At 42.7% G+C, this 24,147-nt stretch overlaps 1 protein-coding gene across 5 annotated transcripts in view; it reads right to left on the bottom strand.

Annotated features, from left to right (window-relative positions):
• The window catches only part of INPP4B (inositol polyphosphate-4-phosphatase type II B), a 4,727,932-nt gene that overhangs the window by 216,111 nt on the left and 4,487,674 nt on the right, over nt 1-24,147 (bottom strand). The gene's annotated exons all lie outside the window — the stretch shown is intronic.

Raw genomic sequence — 24,147 nt, 5'->3', positions numbered from 1 at the left:
GGAAATTGAAAAAGGGTAATTGTGAGGTGGAGTTCAGGGAAGAGTTAAGACAGGCACCCGGTGGCAGTGAAGAGTTACCGAATAGCTGGGTAACTACAGCAGAGCTAGTAAGAGAGATGGCTAGAAAGGTGCTTGGTGTGACATCTGGAAAGAGGAAGGAGGATAAGGAGACCTGGTGGTGGAATGAAGAAGTACAGGAGAGTATACAGCAAAAGAGGTTGGCGAAGAAGTGGGATTGTCAGAGAGATGAAGAAAGTAGACAAGAGTATAAGGAGATGAAGTGCATGTCAAAGAGAGAGGTGGCGAAGGCTTAGGATAAGGCATATGAAGAGTTGCATGAAAGGTTGGACACTAAGGAGGGAGAAAAGGACCTGTACCGATTGGCTAGACAGAGGGACCGAGCTAGTAAAGATGTGCAGCAGGTAAGGGTGATAAAGGATAATGAGGGAAACGTACTCACAAGTGAGGAGAGTGTGTTGAGCAGATGGAAAAAGTACTTTGAGGGGCTGATGAATGAAGAGAATGAGAGGGAGAGAAGGTTGTGCGGATAGTGAATCATGCAGTGGATTAGCAAGGAGGAAGTAAGGATAGCTATGAAGAAGATGAAGAATGGAAAGGCTGTTGATCCAGATGACATACCTGTGGAAGCATGGAGGTGTTTAGGTGAAATGGCAGTGGAGTTTTTAACTAGATTGTTTAATATCTTGGAAAGTGAGAGGATGCCTGAGGAATGGAGAAAAAGTGTTTTGGTACCGATTTTTAAGAATAAGGGTGATGTGCAGAGCTGTAGTAACTACAGACGGATTAAACTGAATAGTCACAGCATGAAGTTATGGGAAAGAGTAGTGGAACTAGATTAAGAAGTGAGGTGATGATTAGTGATCAGCAGTATGGTTTCATGCCAGGAAAGAGCACTACAGATGCAATGTTTGCTCTGAGAGTGTTAATGGAGAAGAACAGAGAAGGTCAGAAGGAGTTGCATTGTGTCTTTGTGGATTTAGAGAACGCATGTGATAGGGTGCCTAGAGAAGTGTTGTGGTATTGTATGAGGAAGTCGGGAGTGTCAGAGAAGTATGTAAGAGTGGTACAGGATATGTAGAAGGGTAGTGTGACAGCGGTGAGGTCTGCGGTGGGAGTGACAGATACGTTTAAGGTGGAGGTGGGATTACATCAAGGATCAGCTCTGAGCCCTTTCTTATTTGCAATGGTGATGGACAGGTTGACAGACGAGATCAGACAGGAGTCCCTGTGGACTATGATGTTTGCAGATGACATTGTGATCTGTAGTGAGAGTAGGGAGCAAGTGGAGGAGACCCTGGAGAGGTGGAAATATGCTCTAGAGAGAAGAGGAATGAAGGTCAGCAGGACTAGGACAGAATATATGTGTGTGAATGAGAGGGAGGATAGAGGAATGGTGAGGATGCAGGGAGTAGAGGTGGCAAAGCTGGATAAGTTTAAATACTTGGGATCAACAGTTCAGAGTAATGATGAGTGTGGAAGAGAGTACAGGCATGATGGAGTGGGTGGAGAAGAGTGTCAGGAGTGATTTGTGACAGATGAGTACCAGTAAGAGTGAAAGGGAAGGTCTACAAGAGGGTAGTAAGACCAGCTATGTTATATGGGTTGGAGACGGTGGTAATGACAAAAAAGCAGGAGTCAGAGCTTGACGTGGCAGAGTTGAAGATGTTAAGATTTGCACTGGGTGTGACGAGGATGGACAGGATTACGAATAAGTATATTAGAGGGTCAGCCCAGGTTGAAAGGTTTGGAGACAAAGCCAAAGAGGCAAGATTACGTTGGTTTGGACATGTGCTGAGGAGGGATGCAGAGTATGTTGGGAAAAAGATGCTAAGGATGAAGCTGCCAGGTAACAGGAAAAGAGGAAGGCCTAAGATAAGGTTTATGGATGTGGTGAAAGAGGACATGCAGGTGGCTGGCGTGACAGAGCAAGATGCAGAGGACAGGAAGAAATGGAAACAGTTGATCCGCTGTGGCGACCCCTAATAGGAGCAGCCAAAAGAAAAAGTTATTTTATTTCTGATCTCTTCTGAAACTGGTTCACCCCCCTATTTCTGTGGTGGTGTTAAAGTTTATAAAACTGGTCTAACAGCTTTTTTGTTTGTAAATCCTGCATACACTGTTAGAAACTCCTTGTGTTCTGACTGAAGGGTGCTCTTAAACAATCTGATAATATAATCGCTAAGTATAATTCTTGGCACTTTAACTTTTCAGAGTTCTGCATTGTCTTAATTTTTGCCTGACTGAATCATTTTATATATTTGCTGACTGAATTATTTTATATATTTACTGCCATTGCTTTTTGTTTCTGATCTCTTATGAAACTGGTCCCCCCCTATTTCTGTGGTGGTGTTAAAGTTTATAAAACTGGTCTAACAGCTTTTTTGTTATCTGATTGCTTCAAGGGTTGTTGATTTAAAATAGCCCCCGTTTGTAAAATTCTGCATACACTGTTAGAAACTCCTTGTGTTCTGACTGAAGAGTGCCCTCAAACTACCTGGAAATAAAATTGCTGAAAAGTATAATTCTTGGCACTTTAACTTTTCAGAGTTCTGCATTATCTTAATTTTTGCCTGACTGAATTATTTTATATATTTGTTGACTGAATTATTTTATATATTTGTTGCCACTGCTTTTTGTTTCTGATCTCTTCTGAAACTGGTTTTCTCTTTCCCACTCACCCTACTCCTGTGGTGTTTGTTATACTTGGTGGCTTTGCAGTTGCCCGCCTCTACTGTAAATTTAATCTGGGATACTCCTCCCAGTCTAGTGTTCATTCTACCTAAAACAGAGACATTTGAGAAGGCCAACCCACTTAACCTTGAATTATCTTCTGCTCCTCCCTCCCTTTGCACTTTACCAACAAAAAGAAATCTTCTTGTGTTCTGACTGAGTGTGCTTTTCAGCTGGTAGGAATATTTTTGGCACTTCTTAGCTGTTCAGAGTTGAATAAAACAATTGAATTTAGTTCAGAATACATTTTGAATAAATTGCATTTATTTAAACTGTATTTGCTTTAATACTGCTACACACTCAATTGTGCTAGCTTGCACTGCACTTGAACTGTTTTTAGTGCTGTTTTAGCTGTTTTTTGAAAAAAAAATCTAAGCTTGTTTCCTGCCTTTCCTGTAACTAGTCTAGACCAGATACAGATTTGCTGTATCCAGGACTGTTGGTAAGGTTCTGAACCCCCCAAGCCTTTCTGTGTTGAAGAGAAGACTTCTAGCTTATCAGTGGGAGTGGTAAGCACTAGAGAGCCTATCTACCACAAGAGGAGTGGTTTCTGGCTCAGAAATTGTAGTTTATTGACCATTTGGGCAGTTTTTCCATCTCTTTCTACTCTCTGGTTTAAAAGCCCGCGTTTGTGCTTGTTTCCTTCCTTTCCTGTAACAAGTCTAGTACAAATATAGATTTGTGGTATCCAGGACTGTTGGTAAGCTTCTGAGCCCCGCCAAGCCTTTCTGTGTTGGAGGGAAAGCTTCGAGCTTATCAGTGGGAGTGGTAAGCACTAGGTAGCCTATCTACCACAAGAGGAGTGACTTTTAACCCATAAATTGTAGTTTATTGGCCGTTTGGGCAGTTTTTTCATCTCTTTCAACTTTCTGGTTTAAAAGCCCACATTTACGCTTGTTTCCCACCTTTCCTGTAACTGATCTAGTCCAAACACAGATTTGCTGTATCCAGGACTGTTGGTAAGCTTCTGCCCCCCCCCCAAGCCCTTCTGTGTTGGAGGAAAGCCTTCTAGCTTATCAGTGGGAGTGGTAAGCACTAGGTAGCCTATCTACCACAAGAGGAGTGGTTTCTGGCCCATAAATTGTAGTTATTGGCCGTCTGGGCAGTTTTTCCATCTCTTACAACTTTCTGATTTAAAAACCCTGCATTTGCACTTGTTCCCCACCTTTCCTGTAACTAGTCTAGTCCAGGTACAGATTTGCTGTATCCAGGACTGTTTGTAAGCTTCTGAGCCCCCAAGCCTTTCTGTGTTGGAGGGAAGCCTTCCAGCTTATCAGTGGGAGTGGTAAGTACTAGGTAGCCTACCTACCATAAGAGGAGTGTTTTTTGGCCCAGAAATTGCAGTTTATTAACCATTTGGGCAGTTTTTCCATCTCTTTCTACTCTCTGGTTTAAAAGCCAATGTTTGTGCTTGTTTCCCGCCTTTTCTGTAACTAGTCTAGTCCGGATACAGATTTGCTGTATCCAGGATTGTTGGTAAGCTTCCGAGCCCCCCCACGCCTTTCTGTATTGGACGAAAGCCTTCTAGCTTATCAGTGAGAATGGTAAGAACTAGGTAGTCTATCTACCACAAGAGGAGTGGTTTCTGGCACAGAAATTGTAGTATTGTCTGTTTGGGCAGGTTTTCCATCTCTTTCAACTTTCTGGTTTAAAAGCCCACATTTGCACATGTTTCCTGCCTTTCCTGTAACTAGTCTAGTCCAGGTACAGCTTTGCTGTATCCAGGACTGTTTGTAAGCTTCAGAGCGGTGCCAAAGTCTGCTCTTCAATTTTTCCCTTATGTCAGTGAGTTCTCTCTTCTCCTGCACTTTTACTAGCTTATTAGTTTAGCACTTTACCAGACTTCTTGTAGCAATTATTATAGCACACAAAAGTGCTACTAGCAATAAACATTCTACAAGGAAACAGCTCCAGTATTTATTAATGCCCACCCTTCCAGGCATGTCTAAAGGTCAGTTCCCTGTACTTTCTCCTATTAACCTGGTGAACTTGGGCATTCTGAAGCAATTTAGCAACTGCCTCATGCACTCTGGCAACCCTCTCCTCTTACCTTCCAACACTCATAATTGTGAGAGATGCACTTATACATCCAAATTGGAAGCCATGCACTTTCCAGCCATGACCAGAATAGCTGGTCAAGAGGAAAAGGTCAACCCTTGCACCACACCACATGGAACACATAGCCCTCCAGAACACACACCAGCAATGCCTTCACATAAAAACACAAACCACAGATCCACCTTCGCGGAGGCTCTCAATAAAAATCTAACCAAACAGCAGAGACCTCCAAGGCAGAAATGCACCTGACCACCACAACACAACACTAATCACAAGACACATAACTCTCCTAAACAGTGTGCCACTCAACCAAAGCCCCTAAAGTAAAACAGCATGCCCAACACACTAGTCACACGTGACTCGATAATGAGGCACACTGATGTCCCACTCACTAGGTTGAATAAGGAGAAAGTAACAGTCAACTGCCTATCAGGTGGCAGGATCCACCACATAATGCACACACTCAGGTCTCTCAACAACAGTTACAAATATGGCTCTGTCATTGTACATGTGGGGGTAAATGACCTGAGATGTACTTCCTGGACTACATGAAAAGAGACATGGAGGAGCTCTTTGATTATGTAGCCCAGGCGGGTATGGCCCTAGCCCTGAGCAGCATCCTTCCATCACCCAGAATGATACCACAGTACAAGCAGAAAATTATTGATTTCAACAACTAGCAAAGTTTCTGGTGTCATTCTATGGCGATCCAGTATCTATCTGCCTGAGATGGCATGACTGACCGACCTCGATGCTTTGCCAGTGATGGCCTGCATCAGTCACCCCTGGGCTTCCGGATACTGGCCAAGGTTCTTGCCACCACTGTAGTGCCTTTTTTAGGTGGTGTTCCAAAGAACAAATTACCACCATAATAGCTACAAACAAATGCAATCTGAGAGCCATGCTGCTCAACGCTAGAAGTCTAAATCTCAAAATGCACTCAATCGACACACTCCTTAAAATGAAGAACATTGACATTTGTGCTGTAACAGAGACCTGGTTCAAGGCAGCAGACTGCACCCCCACACTACCAGGCTATAACACATATCACACCTTTTGGCTCCAGAACTTGGACTGAAGCTGCAAAGGTGGTGGTGTTTCCATATTCATAAAGGGTGTGCACACCTCCAGACTGGTAGCCCAACATAACTCATATGAGATACTTCAGGTGCAGCTAACATTTGGTAAGACAGCGATTCAGGTTGTAGCCTGCTATAGGTCCCCAACCATGTCCCAAGACTCACACTCCACGTTCCTAAGCACCCTGAAAAATATTAGGGCCCAACCTAACACTCTCATACTTGCCGACTTCAACTACCCTTCCATTAACTGGGAGAACTACTCATGTACCAATACACTTGCCCAATGATTTTTGGAATTCATTAATTCCAATGCTCTGGACTAGCTCGTTCTTACCCCCACTAGAGGTAGCAACATCCTTGACCTAGTCATTACTAACATGGGCGACCATTGCTCTACACCAATAGTCAACTCCTCCCTAGTTAGATCTGACCACAAACTAATCACCATGGAAATCCACATCTCTCCCACCCCCCCCACCCCCCCACAAAGGTAACCACCATGAAAAACTTCTCCAAAGCTAACTTTGGGCTCCTAAAAACAGAGTTGACTAACTTCACAGAATCATACAAATGGAGAATAGTTGCATGGCTGCTGAATAATATACCAATGCACTGTATGAACACGTACCCAAATGCATGGATCTCACCATACCCAATAGAACAAAGATGCTGTCCTCAAAAAAGAGGAAGCCAATCTGGTGGTCCCCTGCCATAAACAAACTCTACAACAGAAGGATGAAACTGATGTGGTATAAGGCCAAGTCCCAAGACTGGAAAAACTTTCTTATCAGCCTCAACAAAAGGTTGAGATCCCTCATCAAATCCTCTAAAGCTAGCTATGAAAACAGAATTGCAGTAGATAGTAAAGACAACCACAAGGCCTTCTACAGTTATGTAAAGAATCTCTACGGCAATACCCAGATTTGCTCTGAGCTACTGCACAATGGTACCTCCTACAGATATTGCCAATATACTGGCCAACAGATTCAATGCCAACTTTACCCGTCTCCCCGCCAAAGAACCAATCACAATACAAGTAGATTGCCAGGCACCCAGTATTATTGCTACACAGGTTAAAACAGCGCTGTCCAAGGCCAAGAATACAGGTTCTATGGGACCTGACAATATCTCTGGTTGTGTTCTACATGAACTACAGAGTGAACTGGCACCTCACCTGTGTGCCCTGTTCAATCACATCGTCACCTCCGGCTTTGTCCCTACCAAATGGCGCACTGCTACAGTCATCCTGCTCCACGATGGAGGAGTGACTACAGACCCCGGGAATTATCACCTAATTAGCCTGACGAGTCTGATATGCAAAGCTATGGAATGCATCATCATGGACCTAATAAACAAGGATATAGGGAATCTCCAAACTCTGGATCCTACAAGGTTTGGTTTTGTGAAAGGTAGATCATACCTGCTCAACTTGGTTGACTTCTTTGAGTCAGGCACCAGAGCTGTGGACGAAGGTAAGGTGGTTCATACAGCCTACCTTGATCTGGCCAAGGCCTTTGATATTATTCCTCACTCAGGAATCACAGAAAAACTCACTAAGCTAGGTATCAACTGGTATATCACTAGGTGGGTTGCAAACTAGCTCACAGACTGAACCCACAGTGTGAAAGTAGCTGATTCCATGTCAGACTGCCGACCAGTCACGAGTGGAGTCCCACAGGGTTCGGTCCTGGGTCCTCTCCTGTTTGGTATCTACTTCTCTGATGTCCAGACCAACATGAAGGGACTCTGGCTGACAAATTTCGCAGATGATTGCAAGTTGGGAGCTAGTAACTCCTCAAGTGATGATGACATCCTATAGAAATCCATCAATGACACCAATGATTGGTATCAGAAACATGGCTTTAAGCTCAATACCAAAAAATGTGTTGTCATCCGCCCTGGGAAAAACCCGGCTCCCTTGAATTACCACATTCACATTGATAATAGCCTACTGAACACAGAAGGCATTATAAGAGATCTGGGAACACAGGCTGACAGCAACCTGTCTTCTGTCCACCACGTTCCACTGTGGTCAGAAAGTCCTTCTATGTGGCACACGTCATTACTAAGGGTTTTACATCCAGGAAGAAAGAGGTCATCATCTCCCTCTACTCTTCCCTCATTTGGCCAGTCATTGAGTACAATGCCCCATTTGGCATGTACCTCACTAGACACCTGCAACAACTGGAGAGGTGGCAAAAGTACCTCACAAACAGGGTCCTAGGCCTTAAACACTTGTCCTATATGAACAGATTAAAAAAACTCCAACTATTCTCCATCTCATATCGCCTACTTAAAGGCAATCTCTGCTTGACTTACAAAGCCATGTCCAACCTAGCTCTGTTAGAAATGTTACATCTAAAGAAATCCCAATCCCTCTGCACCACACACTCCAGAGACCTCAACCTCATTACCACAATCAACAGAACATGCTGGAGGGATAGGGTCATAACCCAGAGACTGCCCATGCTATGGAATAGACTTCCCATACATGTCAAACAGAGCACCTCACTGGCACTCTTCAAGAGAAGTCTTGATGAGTGGATGGGAAATAGAAAATTCACCCTGGGGATCACCCCAGTGGCTCTACTCGACAGAGGCACTAGGAACTAAGGTCGGGTGGCATGATGCCAGGGTAATCCTATGGGCTAGGCCTGTAAACGTTCCAGGGCCATTAGCCTAGTACACACCTATGAACCTATAATATCTATAAATCTGCACCACTCTGCAAGTTTCCAAGACTCACACAAAGACCCTCATATAGTGCACAAATTACCTATGTATTCTACCCAAACAACATGCCTAAGTAGGTAAGAAGAAATATTCTTTTACTCCTTCAAAAGTAATTTAGTAATCCACCTTCAACAAAAATGGCAGACATTTGAATCAACACTTTAAAAATGTATTAGTAACATCATGTATTAAGTACCCTAGGTCTTCAGAAACTGAACTGATGTGATATACATATGAGATAGCATTAAAACTTCAACAGAAACAAATAGCCAACAAATGAAGTCCTGATTAACATCTCTCTATCAGAATCAAACTATGCATACATAATTATAAAGAGTTATGTACTTACCATAACTTGGAATCTGTGCTATCCAGTATCATTAATCATCATGGATGGTTCTTGGATCCAACCTCAGATCTGAGCCGGCAACTGAAGGAGAGATCCAGAGCGTAAGCTCCTCCCCTTCCCATACGACCCTCAGATCAAGTTTGCTGGATAGAGAAAAAGCAGTCCGGACTGCGTATAATACTAGAAAGTCATTAAAGGAAGACATTCTGCCACACCTACCAGATCTCCAGAAGGAAGGGGAAAGGAGGGTGGGAATGTGATGAATAATGAAACTGTATAGCACAGATTCCAGGTTATAGTAAGTACATAACTATCTGATGCTATCTGTGTTATTATTCATTACGGATGGGTCAGAGTCCCCAGCTACTATGAACCCTGAGAGACCTCAGGGAAGGATATGCCAGAGCACAGGAGAATCAAAGGAAGCCCTGTTCCTAGACGCCAAATCCAACTTATAATGTGTAATAAAGGTGTGGGGATTATACCAAGTAGCAGCAGTGCAAATCTCATCCAATGAAATCTTAGCCGAAAAGGCGGAAGAAGTAGCCACATACCTAGTACAGTGTGCTTTAACTGATCTGGAAAGTTCCATGTGTCTACTGTCATAAATGAAGGAAATATAGCTGGTGATCCAACGGGAAATGGATACCTTGGTAACTGCCAGACCTTTTCTGGCCTGATAGAAGGCAACAAAGAGCTGATCCGACTTTCAGAATTCTTCAGTCCTCTTAAGATAAAATCGCAATTGTGTATGGACAGTCAAACAAATCAACATATATTGCCCTTTATTAGAGTAATTAGGGGAGAACGCAGGAAGCTGAATGGATTGGTTAAGACTAGCCTCCAAAGCTGTCTTAGGAATGAATGAAGGTTTAGTCCTGAGAGACACCCTATCCTTGTGGAAGACTATAAAAGGGGGTTTAATGCTAAGAGCCTGCAACTTCGAAACTCTCTTGGCAGAAGTAATAGCCACCAAGAAGGCTATCTTCCAGGACAGGAAATTGAAATCACAAGATGCTGCGGGCTCAAAGGGCTTTTGTGTCAAAGACTGCAACACCAGGGTAAGATCCCATGGTGGGTAGGGATCTTCGATAGGAAGTCTAAGGAGAAATATCCCTTTGAGAAAGATCTTACACAGTCTGGAAGAAAAAAGTGGAACCCTCATTCACATGGGAATATGAGACGGTTGCCAGCTGGAGTTTAGTCTTGGAGAAACTAGCCCCTTCTTAAAATACAGAAGTGAAAAACAACAGAATGTCAGGAATAGCGGCTGAAAAAGGGTCTAGATTTTGTTGTCTGGCTCAAACTGAAAATCTTTTCCACTTGTTAGAATATACCTTCTTAGTAGACGGTTTTTGAGAGGCTAAGATAATATTCTTCATCAGAGAGGAAAGCCTGGACTGGGAAAGGATCACTGGAACTGGAGGAACCATGTGGTTAGATGAAGAGACTGAAGGTCAGGAAGAGGAAGCCCCAAGGGTGGGAAATGAGATCCGGGGTGGGATCCAATATCTAGAGAGGATACTTCAGATGAGACCAAAGCAAGAAGAACTACGCTTGATGAGGTCAAAAGGGGGCAATGGGGATGAGAGGAGTCTTCTGCAAAACTTTGGGAATGAGGAGAGTTGGTGGGGTAAGCATATAGAAGCCCCGACGACCAATCGTAAACTAGAGCATCCCTGGGAGACTCCCCCAATGTGGCAATCAGGGCAAAGTAATTGCTGCATTTGTGGTTGACAAGGGAGGCAAACAGATTGCAGCAAGGAAGAGCCCAATGGTCGAATATCCAATGTGCCATGGATGGATTCAGGGACCACTCATGAGGACTCAAGACAGACCTGTTAAGTTTGTTGGCTATCATCTTGGAACTGCCAGGGATGTGCACTGCATGAAGAAAGCACCTGGAAGACATCAACCATTCCCACATTCTCTTGGCCTCTCTAAACAGGGCAGCATGCTGATGTACCAGACCACTGCAATGTTGCCCGTTTGAATTGCTATAGTCCCAAGAGGGAGACATTCCTGAAAGGCTTGCAATGTTAGAAGGACTGCTCTCATTTCCAGGGGATTTATGTGCAATTTAGTCTCTACAAGCCGTGAACCATCCTTCCCTGTAAATGCCACCCCCCCGCCACAGGGAGGCATCCATGGTCACCATGGCCTTGGGATCAGGAAGACAAATGGGTCTTCCTAGGATCAGATCCTGAGTTTCAAGCCACCAAGCAAGGTGGTTTCTGCACGCCTGAGAGATCCTGGTGGTCATGGACACAGAATGAACCTGAGCAGGCCACTGAACTGCCAGGGTCCACTGCAGGACCCACATGTGATATCTGGCAAGAGGCATTAACTGGATAGCAGCTGCCATTGAACATAGCGCCTGCAAGATTAAGTGGGCTGTGGGATGACTGAGCGTCAGCAACTGATGGGCCTGGTCCAGAATGATTTGAACTCTGCGGTGAGGCAGTGCTGCATTCTCTGACACCATGTCTAGAAGAACCCAGATAAACTCCAGACTCTGACATGGGGAAAGATTTGACTTGTAGAGTTTGACTATGATGCCAAGATCATGAAAGAGGTGGAGGATATAGTCAGAGGCCATAGACAGTTGATGCCTCATGGGGGCCATGAGGAGCCAGTCGTCCAGGTACGAGAAGACCCAGAATTTTTGTAGTTGGAGATGAGCTGTCATCACTGCCATACATTTGGAAAAACCCAGGGGGCTGCGGTGAGTCCAAAGGGCAGGGCTCTGAACTGATAGTGACTGGTCCCTAGCCGAAAGTGCAGGTATCTCCTGGAGTGTCTGTCAATTTTGATATGATAGTATGTGTCCTTGAGATCCACTGAGCACATCCAATATTCATTGCGTAGAAGAGGTGAAATAGACTGTACAGTGACCATCCAGAACTTGGACTTCTTGAATGACAGGTTCAGCTCGCTGAGGTCTGAAATAACACAGGTCTCCAGTCTTTTACGGCACCAAAAAGAAGCGAGAGTAAGTTCCAGACCCTTGTTGTCCTGTTGGGACCTCTTGGGTGGCTCTTTTTAGAAGAGGGTCTTGGATCTCAAGATGGGCCAACTCCTTTTGGTGGGGTGGAACATCTGGGAGAGATTTTGGAATTGGAGGGAGCTGAAAAAATGGGTATGAAATAACCCCTGGAAATTATCTTTAACACCCACTGATCTGAGGTGATATTTGCCCAGGCTTGTAGGTGAAGGGAGAATCATTCCCCAACTGCCTCCAGGACAGGACAGCCGGGCAGTGCTTCAGGAGTTTTGAGTGGGCTTCTCCAAGAAGGGCTCTTGGGAGCTCAGGGGCAGCTTCTGACATTGAATCCCCTACACCCGGCCAGTAGAAGAGGATTCCTGTGTAGCATCCCGGAAAGGGGACTAAGTCCTGCAGAACCAAAGTTTCTTACTGCCCCTCTGATTCTTGGAAAAAGATCCCTGGGGAGTAGAGAACTTGATCCCCATCACAGACAGAACCTTCCCCTCATGCTGACTGTGGTTCAATGTCTCTTTGACAGAGGGACCAAACAAGGTAGACCCATCAAAGGGGACGTTAGTAAAAGATGCCTTAAAGGGTTCCGCAAATCTGCAAAGGCAAAGTTATGTGTGCCATCTAATGGAAATGCCTGTGCCCACTGCTCAAGAGGCTTTGGAGATCAATCTCATCAAAACAATAGCCAGGGAAGTTAGAGTGGATACCTTTGGAGAGAGCAATTTAAGACTATCCAGAGGCAGCAACTCTGAAAGGGAGGTGGTGAGTCTCATGACCAAATCCCTTTGAAGCTGGATAAATGTGCCATGTAGTTGGTTGCTCTTAGTCTGAATGTAGCTGAGACAAACACATGCTTTCCACAGCAGTCAATCTCTCAAAACTCCTTGTTCAGGGGATGGACCGTGGAGCTCTGTTCAGCGAACTACTTCTTCATAGATGTGGCTACCAAGATGGCATCAATGGGGACGCCCTTACTCCAAAAAGTTTTATCCTTTGGGGGACTAAGAAATTTGTCAGCCTTTTTGGGAACTTGTTCAAATATGTCCTGTTCCTTCCATGCCCTGTTGGCGAGGAGTTCTATGAGCTCATTGGTAGGGAAAGACACCCAGGTAGATGATGGGCCCATCCCAAAGGCCTTCAGGAACACAGATTCCTCTGAAGATGGAGTTGGGGGAAGACCAACCACCTCTTTGCTTTAGAATTTCGAGGATGTCCCCAAAGGAAACTTCCTCAGATGGAAGCCTGGGGGATCCATCTCTATCCTCGAAATCCATGTCCTCAGTGAGTGGGACTCTGTAAGGGAGTCCAAGTGCTTCATCTTGTATGTCCTCTTCTGAGGGGGCTCCTCCATAGCAGGCTCTGGGGAGTACTCGGAAGAGGCAGGGACCCCAGTGGAGTAATGCCCATCTAAAGGCTCTCACAGGAGGGCTGACCCTGGAAGGAAGATGTGGGCACACCGCCCAAAGTCGAGAAGGGCTGGGGAGGATCTAGAGATGAAGGAGAGGTAACTGCCCAGCTGAAGAAGGTCCCCTCTACTGCCCAGAAGGCCTATGGACTGCATGAGGAACCCTCTCCTCTTCCATGGCTGCAGCTACCCGGGAAGGAAAAGTGACCCTGATGCAGCACTGACGTCTCCAGATGATATCGGCCCTGAGCTGTCCAGTGCAGAGGCTCTCAAGGGCAGGAAATGGTCTGAAAACTCAGGGTCCAACCCCACCTCCAGGGAACCAGCATGGACCTTGTGGGGCTGAGGCACAGCCAGTTTCGAAGGCAGCAGAACAGAGCCCGCCAGGGACCCTGATGGTGTTGGAAAGGGAGGGACAACTGCCACTGTCAGCCTCTCACAGAGAATGCGCTGATCCTGGTGATCCAAACCCAGGTGGGTCAGACGAGGAGAGTGAAGTCCCATGGATGGGGAAGCTGCCCAGGGCAACTGAGCCGGGGATGGTAACAAGCCCAACTCGATTTGGGCCTTAAGAAAACACCTCATCATCCTATCCATATCTGTTAGGAGCAGACTTTTGGCGGACCTGGAGGATACCGAAGAATGTCCCAACCTGGCCAGAGACCCTGACACTGTCCTGTGGTCTTGGGAGGGAGACTGACTCCTATGCCTCGGATCCAAACTTCTGGACCTCGAGGTGGGGCTGTCAATGATTATCAGATCTGATATAATCTTCAGATCTGAAGACCTAGATGTATCCAATGGTTTAGTCGGTGCAGAAGACGGATCCAACAGATGGGCCGGAACCAAAGGTGACTTGCCCCGAGTCAGATCGGAGGTCCGACAGACTGAGCTGAGGCTCTCAGAGTGGAACAGCCCAGATCCAAAGTCAAAGAGTCTGGGCTCAGTTCTAGGGATCTGCGATCCGACAGCCTCAGCTTTTTTGAAGAGGAATCCCTCAAGGAAGAAGAGAAGGTCTTTCTTTTGGGATCTGTAGGGTGCTTAGAGGGGACAGTCAGAGGCTAAAGTACCCCCCCTTAGCAAGTCCCTTTAACAGAAGCTTATTCTTGCAATCCATGAGACCCCCTGGGGTTGAATGTAGCACAAATGTCGCATTCAACCTCCAGGTGACTCTCTCTAAGGCAATAAACACACTCCTCATGTGATTTGGAATGGAGCTCATTTTTCCGACTGCATGAGGAGCATCCTTTAAAGCCAGAAGGATTCTCAGACATTATAGAAAATGAAGCATACGCACACGCGAACAACACCAGCACTATCTACAGGAAGGGGGAGATAGGAAAAACTACTTTACTGGCAGAACGTGAGCTAAGAGAGGGACAGCTAAGGTAAAAAAAAAAAACCCTGAGAGAGAAACACTACCAAAGGCCTGGGAAGAAAAGGTGGGAACCCACGGAAAAAGACATACATTAACTAAACTGAAGGAAAGGGCACACTAAAGCTATAATAATATGGGAAAGAAACCCTGAAAGGAAAAGGCAATTTACACTTACCTGAAGTGAAGTCGTTTGAGCTGTAGGATACATGCCCGAGCATTTCCGCGGCAAACGAGATCTGAGGGTCGTAGGTCAGCAAGGGATTATCGATAGTGGAGGAGCTTGAGCTCTGGATCTGTCCTTTAGTTGCTGGCTCAGATCTGAGGTCGGATCCAAGACCCATCCATGATGAATAATGACACGGATAGCATCAGATGCTATGTTTTCTAGAATGAACCTCACTGATAAATGACTTACACAGTACTTTACATATCTGCTGCAACAAGCAGTTTTTTAACATCTTGACAATTTACAGCACTAAGTATTGTACTCACATCATGAGAAAATTAGTTTTTTTTTCATGTTATAGTTCTAAGTACAGAGGCTTTACGGACTAATTGACATTAAGTTCTTTCATTTGGAATATTTAATTGACTATGACTTCAATATCTCCCGAAATCAGGCAATAATGACACAGAAAAATAGTTTGCTCAAAATGTTTTTTGATCTTTCACAGGAAGAGGTAATACTGATTTTGCCTTCCATTGAAAATTACAACATTCATTTCAGACTGTTGAATTAAAAAAAATGAAAGAAATACAAGTTAAAGGAAAGGGTTAACAGCTTATCTCAGTCTAGCAACTGTCAAATCCACTCCAGTCTTTTCATGCTGTGATCTACTGACTGAAAAACGTTATAGACAAAATCTAATTTCTAAATTTTACAAGCAATCCCTGAATTCAATGATCGTGGCCCACGACTAATATCAAAACCACAATTCTTATGACAAGAGTAGCAATCTGTGAACAAGCTACACAATACATAAGCACTCATCATGCTATTATATAATTCTAGATTGTGTTAGTGCTCTATAAATATGTGCAATACAAGAAGGAACGTGGTGAATGTAACCAAGGATGTTCAGCACAGAGTAAATAATGACATGGTAAAGTAAAATAAACTCAGTAAACAAAGTGCACAACTCACAGAACAAAAAAAAGTTGTGGCAGTCAAATGGCTATGTAAGTGAAAAACAGCCAGAAGACGTTTGAAGAGACAACAAATGCATAAGTTGTGTAACATTTATAGGAACTGGAAAGCCAATAAGATACAGGTAAAATGCAGCAAGTGCAATTACTGTATGCTCATCTGGGCTGTGGTGCAGGAGACAATTTAGTGTAGAACACTACGCAATTACTTAAATGAACCAAAAGTCACTGGACTGCTATGGTGTTAAACTTACCCTGCAGGTAAGGCATGAAAAGTAGTGTGTAGCTCTAACATCCACAGAATAGCGAATACTGTCTGTTCTCCATGAAACAAAAGTAACCAATCTCCATTGATTTCACTGACAGAGATATTCCAGTGAATCTGTGGAAATACTGTAGGTGATTCATATGTGGGAACATCTGGGGCTTTCAATGTAGTCCTTGTCTGTTGCTGTGGCACAGTAATAGACAAAGGACATTTGTTAATGGCCATCAAGGACAATGCAGCATCATGACAATCATTAAGGCTCCATCTGGCACACAGGAAATGGCATATATGAACAAGTAGGGTGTCTCGCTATTGACCACCAGTTTATGTGCACTACAGATAGCATCATTAAAAATTTTTGTGTCAGACATAATATGCACACAGCTGGCAAATAACCAACAAGTGCCAAGCCTTTTATTATCATATGGGCATCAGCATGGTCATTTCCATTACTGTACATATGGCATAATGAACAGAATGAGAGACATACGTACAAACATAAAACTACAGATATGTGATAAAAAACAGAGCTAAGTATCAAAGGATACACACTGGGTAAGGCATGTAATAAGCAGCATTTTCTGTTCTGCATATGAGGCAAAGATCAAGTATGACAGTATATGTGGCTAAATATGCCCATCTGCATTGCTGTATAATGAGTACATGAAAGGCAGGGAGACAGGGATCCAGGTATGTTGATAACTCTGTTGGGATTGTGTAGTACAACCCAGAGGAGACCACCATGACTTTTTTCTATGTACTATGGTTTACAACATGGTAATATCCTGATAATTTGTAGGATGTCAACCAAAGTGCTGGTGGTCACATCCCAGTGTCATTGTAATGCCAAAGACTCAAAACAAGATATGCATCCTATGGTCAATTCCACAGAATAAACATTGAACACCAGAGATGTGGAATAAAAATAATGTCTGGTGGACTGAACGAACCAGAGCATTTAGGGAGGAAACAAAACACATTCAAGCACTGTAACAAAAAACAAACTCCACAGAGACAGAAGCAATAACCACAGTTAAGGACTGAACCACATGCCAATGAGATTTGATGCAGGAGTCTTAACAACTGACCTACCATGGTGCAGTGAAAGATTGCATTAGAATATACTTCATTTACTGCTGCTTTGAGTGAAGTTAAAAAAACAGACCACTGTTAAGCATGATTCTCTGCTTGGACTTTATATGTGGGAATCTTGAAGACAGAAAGTGTTACTGCATGTAAACTTAAGGACAAATCTTATTGTGTAGTCTGTTTTGGAGTTCAAACTATCCAATCCCTTGCTGTGAGTTGCAGTGGTGTTTCAGTGCAAATTGCTAAGCAATCTAGGATTTTGTTAAAATCAGCCTCTGGTTTAGTAAAAAAATATACATCTATCTATCTACAGACAGATAGACAGCTATACAGAGATAGCTATAGATGCATATATTTTTTTACTAGAGGACATCACTGAACCAAACAGCAATTCAGAGACTAGTAGGGCCCTAGTAGACTAATAAGCTTAAAGATTATGTGCACTGATTCTTGCTCTTACCTGCAAATTGTTTTCCCTCTTCTGAGGTGAGTGGATGGCCTCTTGGTCTGCAATTTAATTTATTAGGATATTCTTTTATTTCATTTTACTGTAATTTCCTATTCATAAATTTCAGCTCTCTACAGACTTACTAGTGCAGTATGCCCTGCTTTTGCATCATCGACTTTGTCACTTTCTTGATGTAAAGTCTGGTCAATCCTGCTGGTTCTGCTCAAGTACGCAGAGTTTTTTTTTCTTTCCTGCCTTTTTTTAAGCAAGTAAATATCACAGCAATGCTGCAACATGAGCTAATGCAGTACTCCAACTGGTTAACAGCAAATAGGTTTTGAATCAACCTGCATTTTCAAGACAGTAAGAAAGAAACTCTAATGTCTGGCATTTAAGACCCACCATAATCCTTAGTGATTTATCCAACAATCAAATGGTAAAAATATGACAGAAAAATTAATGACGATTTGTAAAAATCATGTCAACTAGAGGAAAGATCAGTGACATTAGGCAAAATCAGGGTCCAAAGCCGGGATAAAGGGGGAGGGTTGTGTCAGGAAGGGCATCCAGCATAACATTTTGCCAAATCATGCATGCAGACAACAGTACAGAAATACATACCAGATCGGTCGAGGCCCAGGTTAACAATGACCGCCACCAGTATTGTTGGCCAACAGGGTGCTGGCGGAAATTGGGCTACTGTTGGCCGAAGGAGAAGAAGAGGGGGATGGCATGCCTGAAGGCAGGTAAAGGCTAGGACTGTGATAGTGAGAGTCGGAACCTTAAATGTTGGCAGTATGACTGGTATAGGGAGAGAGCTAGCTGATATGATGGACCGAAGGAAGGTTGGTATATTGTGTGTGCGACAGACCAAATGGAAGGGGAGCAAGGCTAGGTGTATCGGAGGCAGTTTCAAATTGTTTTATCATGGTGTGGATGGGAGGAGAAATGGTGTAGGCATTATCCTGAAGGAACAGTATGCTATGAGTGTTTTGGAGGTGAAAAGAGTGTCAGACAGAGTGATGTTTATGAAGCTGGAAATTGATGGTGTAATGATGAATGTTGTTAGTGCATATGCTCCAAAAGTTGGGTGTGCGATGGATGACAAATAAAAATTTTGGAGTGAGTTGGATGAAGTGGTGATGACTGTGCCCAAGGGTGAGAGACTGGTGATTGTAGCAGATTTCAATGGGCATGTTGGTGAAGGGAACAGAGGGGATGAGGAAGTGATGGGTAGGTATGGTGTTAAGCAAAGGAATGGTGTTAAGCAAAGGAATGCAGAAGGTCAGATGGTAGTGGATTTTGCAAAAAGCATGGACATGGCTGTGATGAATACGTATTTTAACAAGAGGGAGGAGCATAGGGTGACATACAAGAGTGGAGGAAGATGCACACAGGTGGATTATATCTTATGTATAAGGGCCAGTCTGAAGGAGATTGGAGACTGTAAACTGGTGGCAGAGGAAAGTGTAATTAGGCAGCATAGGATGGTGGTTTGTAGGATGACATTGGTGATCAAGAAGAGGAGGATGAGTGTGAGGGCAGCACCAAGGATCAAATGGTGGAAATTGAAAAAGGGTAATTGTGAGGTGATGTTCAGGGAAGAATTAAAACAGGCACTGGGTGGAAGTGAAGAGTTACAGAATAGCTGGGTAACTACAGCAGAGCTAGTAAGAGAGATAGCTAGAAAGATGCTTGATGTGACATCTGGAAAGAGGAAGGAGGACAAGGAGACCTGGTGGTGGAATGAAGAAGTACAGGAGAGTATGCAGAGAAAAAGGTTGGTGAAGAAGAAGTGGGAATGTCAAAGAGATGAAGAAAGTAGACAAGAGTATAAAGAGATGAGTTGTATGGCAAAGAGGGAGGTGGCGAAGGCTAAGGATAAGTTGTATGAAGAGTTGTATAAAAGGTTAGACACTAAGGAGGGAGAAAAGGACCTGTACTGAATGGCTAGACAGAGGGACCGAGCTAGTAAAGATGTGCAGCGGGTAAGGGTGATAAAGGATAATGAGGGAAATCACTCCTGACACTCTTCTCCACCCACTCCATCCTACCTGTACTCTCTTCTTCACCTCTCTTCCACACTCGCCATTACTCTGAACTACTGATCCCAAGTATTTAAACTCATCCTCCTTCGCCACCTCTACTCCTTGCAACCTCACCATTCCTCTATCCTCCCTCTCATTCACACACATATATTCTGTCTTAGTCCTGCTGACCTTCATTCCTCTTCTCTCTAGAGCATATCTCCAACTCTCCAGGGTCTCCTCCACCTGTTCCCTACTCTCACTACAGATCACAATGTCATCTGCAAACATCATAGTCCATGGGGACTCCTGTCTGATCCCATCTGTCAACCTGTCCATCACCAATGCAAATAAGAAAACGCTCAGAGATGATCCTTGATGTAATCCCACCTCCACCTTAAATGGATCCGTCACTCCCACTGCAGACCTCACCGCTGTCACACCACCCTCATAAATATCCTGTACTACTCTTACATACTTCTCTGACACTCCCGACTTCCTCATACAATATCACAACTCCTCTCTAGGCACCCTGTCATATGCTTTCTCAAAGTCTACAAAAACACAATGCAACTCCTTCTGACCTTCTCTGTACTTCTCCATCAACACTCTCAGAGCAAACATCTCATCTGTAGTGCTGTTTCCCGGCATGAAACTATACTGCTGATCACTAATCATCACGTCCCTTCTTAACCTAGTTTCCACTCTCTTTCCCATAACTTCATGCTGTGACTGATCATTTTAATCACTCTGTAGTTACTACAGGACAGCACATCACCCTTATTCTTAAAAATCGGTACCAAAATACTTTTTCTCCATTCCTCAGACATCCTCTCACTTTTCAAGACTTCATTAAACAATCTAGTTAAAAACTACACTGCCATTTCACCTAAACACCTCCATGCTTTCACAGGTATGTCACCTGGACCAACAGCCTTTCCATTCTTCATCCTCTTCATAGCTATCCTTACTTCCTCCTTGCTAATCCACTCCACTTCATGATTCACTATCCGCACATCATCCAACCTTCTCTCCCTCTCATTCTCTTAATTCATCAATCCCTCAAAGTACTCTTTCCATCTGCTCAACACACTCTCCTCACTTGTGAGTACGTTTCCCTCATTATCCTTTATCACTTTTACCTGCTGCACATCTCTCCATGGGGTAAGTATAATTAATTTAGGCCTTTTAGTGCTGTAGAGTGGTCAGTTCAGAAAGAAGTATTTGCTAAAAATGTAGACACGTTATTACAGCATTGTTCAAGTTTTGCTTTTTTGTGAAGCCTAAAGGTTAGTAAGATTGGGAGTGCCATAACATAGTGAGGGGAGGAGGAAAGTAGTGGAAAGTATAGTTTTAGTTGTGTTGGTGAGAAAGTTTTTGCCTCTGTAAAGCATCCCTAGTTTTTGGTGGGTTTTTTTTATTCGATGTTGTCTATACAGGTTAAATATAGATTATCACCCAGTATCATCCATAATAATTTGCTATGAGAATTGACTTCAATGGATGTATTATTAAGATAGTGGATTTTAAATGTTTTTTTTTGAGGGGGGAAATAAGTAGTTTGCTTTATTATGGGTTGAGCATGAGTTGTGAGTTACAAAACCATGTTTTCAGTGTCTGTTAAAGCTTCCTGAGTAATTTTTTTGGAGATATGCCAGGTTGTCTGATGTGCACATGAGTGTGGAGTCATCAGCATATTGTATTGGGAAGGCCTGTTGTATGGATGTGTGGAGAATGTTCCTGAAAATATTAAAGAGGAGGGGACCAAGGACAGAGCTTTGTGGTAGACTAATGGCGACTGTGAAGCAAGGAGAGAGGGTCGAGTGCCATTTTACTGATTGATAAGTACTGGACAAGTAGCTTTAAGAAGAGGGGCTAAGACAGACCTATTGAGGAGCTGTGACAACCTGTGTTGAAGGATTATGACAAGTCTAGAAATAAGGAGGACTATTTTGCCAGTAACTATAGCTTTACTAACAGTATCTATAAAGGTTACAAGTGCAGTGTTAGTAATATGGGAGGGACAGAAGCTGTGTTGTGTAGAATATAGGAATTCTTCCTGCAGGAAATATTTAGCAATTTTTTGAATACATTTTTCAAGAATTTTGGACAGAAAGGATAAGATTGCTATACGTCTAAGGTTACTGATGTCTGCTGAATTTCTTCCTTTGTGCAAAAGGTTAATGTGTGATTATTATTTTTAATGATAGGGAAAGTGGAATTCTTGGACTGGGTCATCAGCTACAGTAGAGCATGGTTTGAATTTGTTTAGAATTAGTTTTATATAGGATCTGGGCACAGATTTGAAGGTGAAAATGGACGAGGTGACGTGGCTTTTGGGCAGGGTTGGGACTAGATGATGGGGAATCCTTGGTTAGGGATGATATATATGAAATATAAGTTGAATTCTATTGCAGTTTCGAGTGGTGATTTGTTGGGAGAGGGGCTAGGGTTGAATTTTGGCTGGGATGTAAGATTTCTTTAATAGCTGACCAGAATTTAAAGTTGTGTTTACTATTGTCCTAAAAGTTGTTATAGTATAGTTTTTGTCTTCATGTATATGCTTTTTAGTGTGGTTGCAGAACATTCTAAAGTTTAAAATATTGTGCTATTTTATATTTTTGCCATTCTTCCTATGCTGTTTCTCTAGCCTGCATTACCACTCTATTGTTTTTAGATAACCAAACTGCATTAATTGTTTTCATTCTCTTCCTTCTAGGAGGTACAAGACTATTCAGGATATTTAGGGAAGTTGTACTGTATTCACCTACATCATCATCTAAGGGGAGGATTTTTAGGATGTTCCAGTTAATACATGATAAGATAGTAATTAATATTTCTGGGTTAAACCTGGACAGGTTGTGTGTTATTTTATAAACATGTTGTTTGAGTGGATGGGTGAGATGTGAAGTTGTACAGATTGGGAGATATTCATTAAGAGAGTCAGACATTGTACCTGTGGTGGTGAATTTGCTAGGGTCTAATACTAGGATCTAATCTAATAAATAATTTGATGTCTTGCTATAATGTGTAAAGCTATTAATTATTTGCGTTAAACTGTGTAAGTTCATGATAGGTGCAGGGGAGTTAGACATTATGTCCATTGACATCTCCTGGCAATATTTTACTCATGTGGAATTGTTACGGACATCCAATGTACACCATCTTTCAGTGTGGCTGTATTGTCTCCAGGAAGGATGTAAAGGACAGTATTGCATATCTGTTTATTTTCAGAAAAGTAATAAGCTCTGGTGAACTGAATTTTGGTATTGCTTTATTATAGGTAAAATGTGCTAGTTGTGGAAATATTAGAATAATACCACCACTTTTCCTCTTTATATGGTCATTATAGATGATATTATAGCTGTGACATATAATTTCAGAGTTGCTTACACAGGATTTAAGCTAAGTTTCCATCACACCAAAAATATCAGGCTTGTATTAAGAAACCCGGGCATGTAGTTCAGTAGTTTTATTTCTTATGCTTCTAATATTTATGGCAGCAAGAATTATACTTGGTTGGGGGTACACTGTTAGAGTAGTGTATGGAAGGGAACTGTCTTGATGGTTGTGATAGGCTTGGCCAGGAATAGGGCAAATGTCACCTCCCATCAATGAAGAGAGAATTAACTGACAGTGTTTAACTTGCATGTAAAATGAAAAAAATAACCCAAAAAGAGGGTTAGCAGACCAAAACGTAGCCTCAACAAAGAATAAATACCACACACAAAGACAGCAAAATGAACCATTCCAATGATGATAATAAACACATTTAAGCATACCACATTTTTTAAACAAAAAAGGCTTTAATAAACTGCAAAGCTTTTTATCAGCATAGATAAAGCATCACAAATCTCAGACCAATTTATACCATAAACAATCAATCAAGAATCATAATAAATCGATTAAAAACTATAATTAATATAATCTACACAATTTATTATACACATACATAAAAAATACTATAACATTCGCATGAAATAAAGAAATCCACTTGCAAGCATTTGTAGTAACATTCCTTCTTATATCTGAAAGATGGGCAAATACACGCTTCTTCAGTTTTCTATTACTGTTCCCTACATAAAATGAAGTGAGTTTCTACAAGTAGATAAATTAATTATACTTTTAGTGAAAGAATGTTACTACAAATGCCTTATGCAAGCATATTTTTAGATGCAGATTCTGAACATGGTTTTACTTTTAGAGTTATACAAACACTTTAACAGGAGGTGGTGATTTCTTTACAGCAACAGAATGTGTTGAGTACAAGTGGATTTCTTTACTTTTTGCAGATGTTTCACATGGTTTAAATGCTAATTTTAGTATAAAATCAATACTGAAACGTAGCTCTTACAGATTATGAGATTTGTTTTATAATATCTATCTAGCTATATATATATATATATATATATATA

This window comes from Protopterus annectens, chromosome 2.part1 (assembly GCF_019279795.1).
Source record: "Protopterus annectens isolate FY-2018-M chromosome 2.part1, PAN1.0, whole genome shotgun sequence".
NCBI lineage: Eukaryota > Metazoa > Chordata > Ceratodontiformes > Protopteridae > Protopterus > Protopterus annectens.
This window is presented reverse-complemented; position numbering and strand designations above follow the sequence as displayed.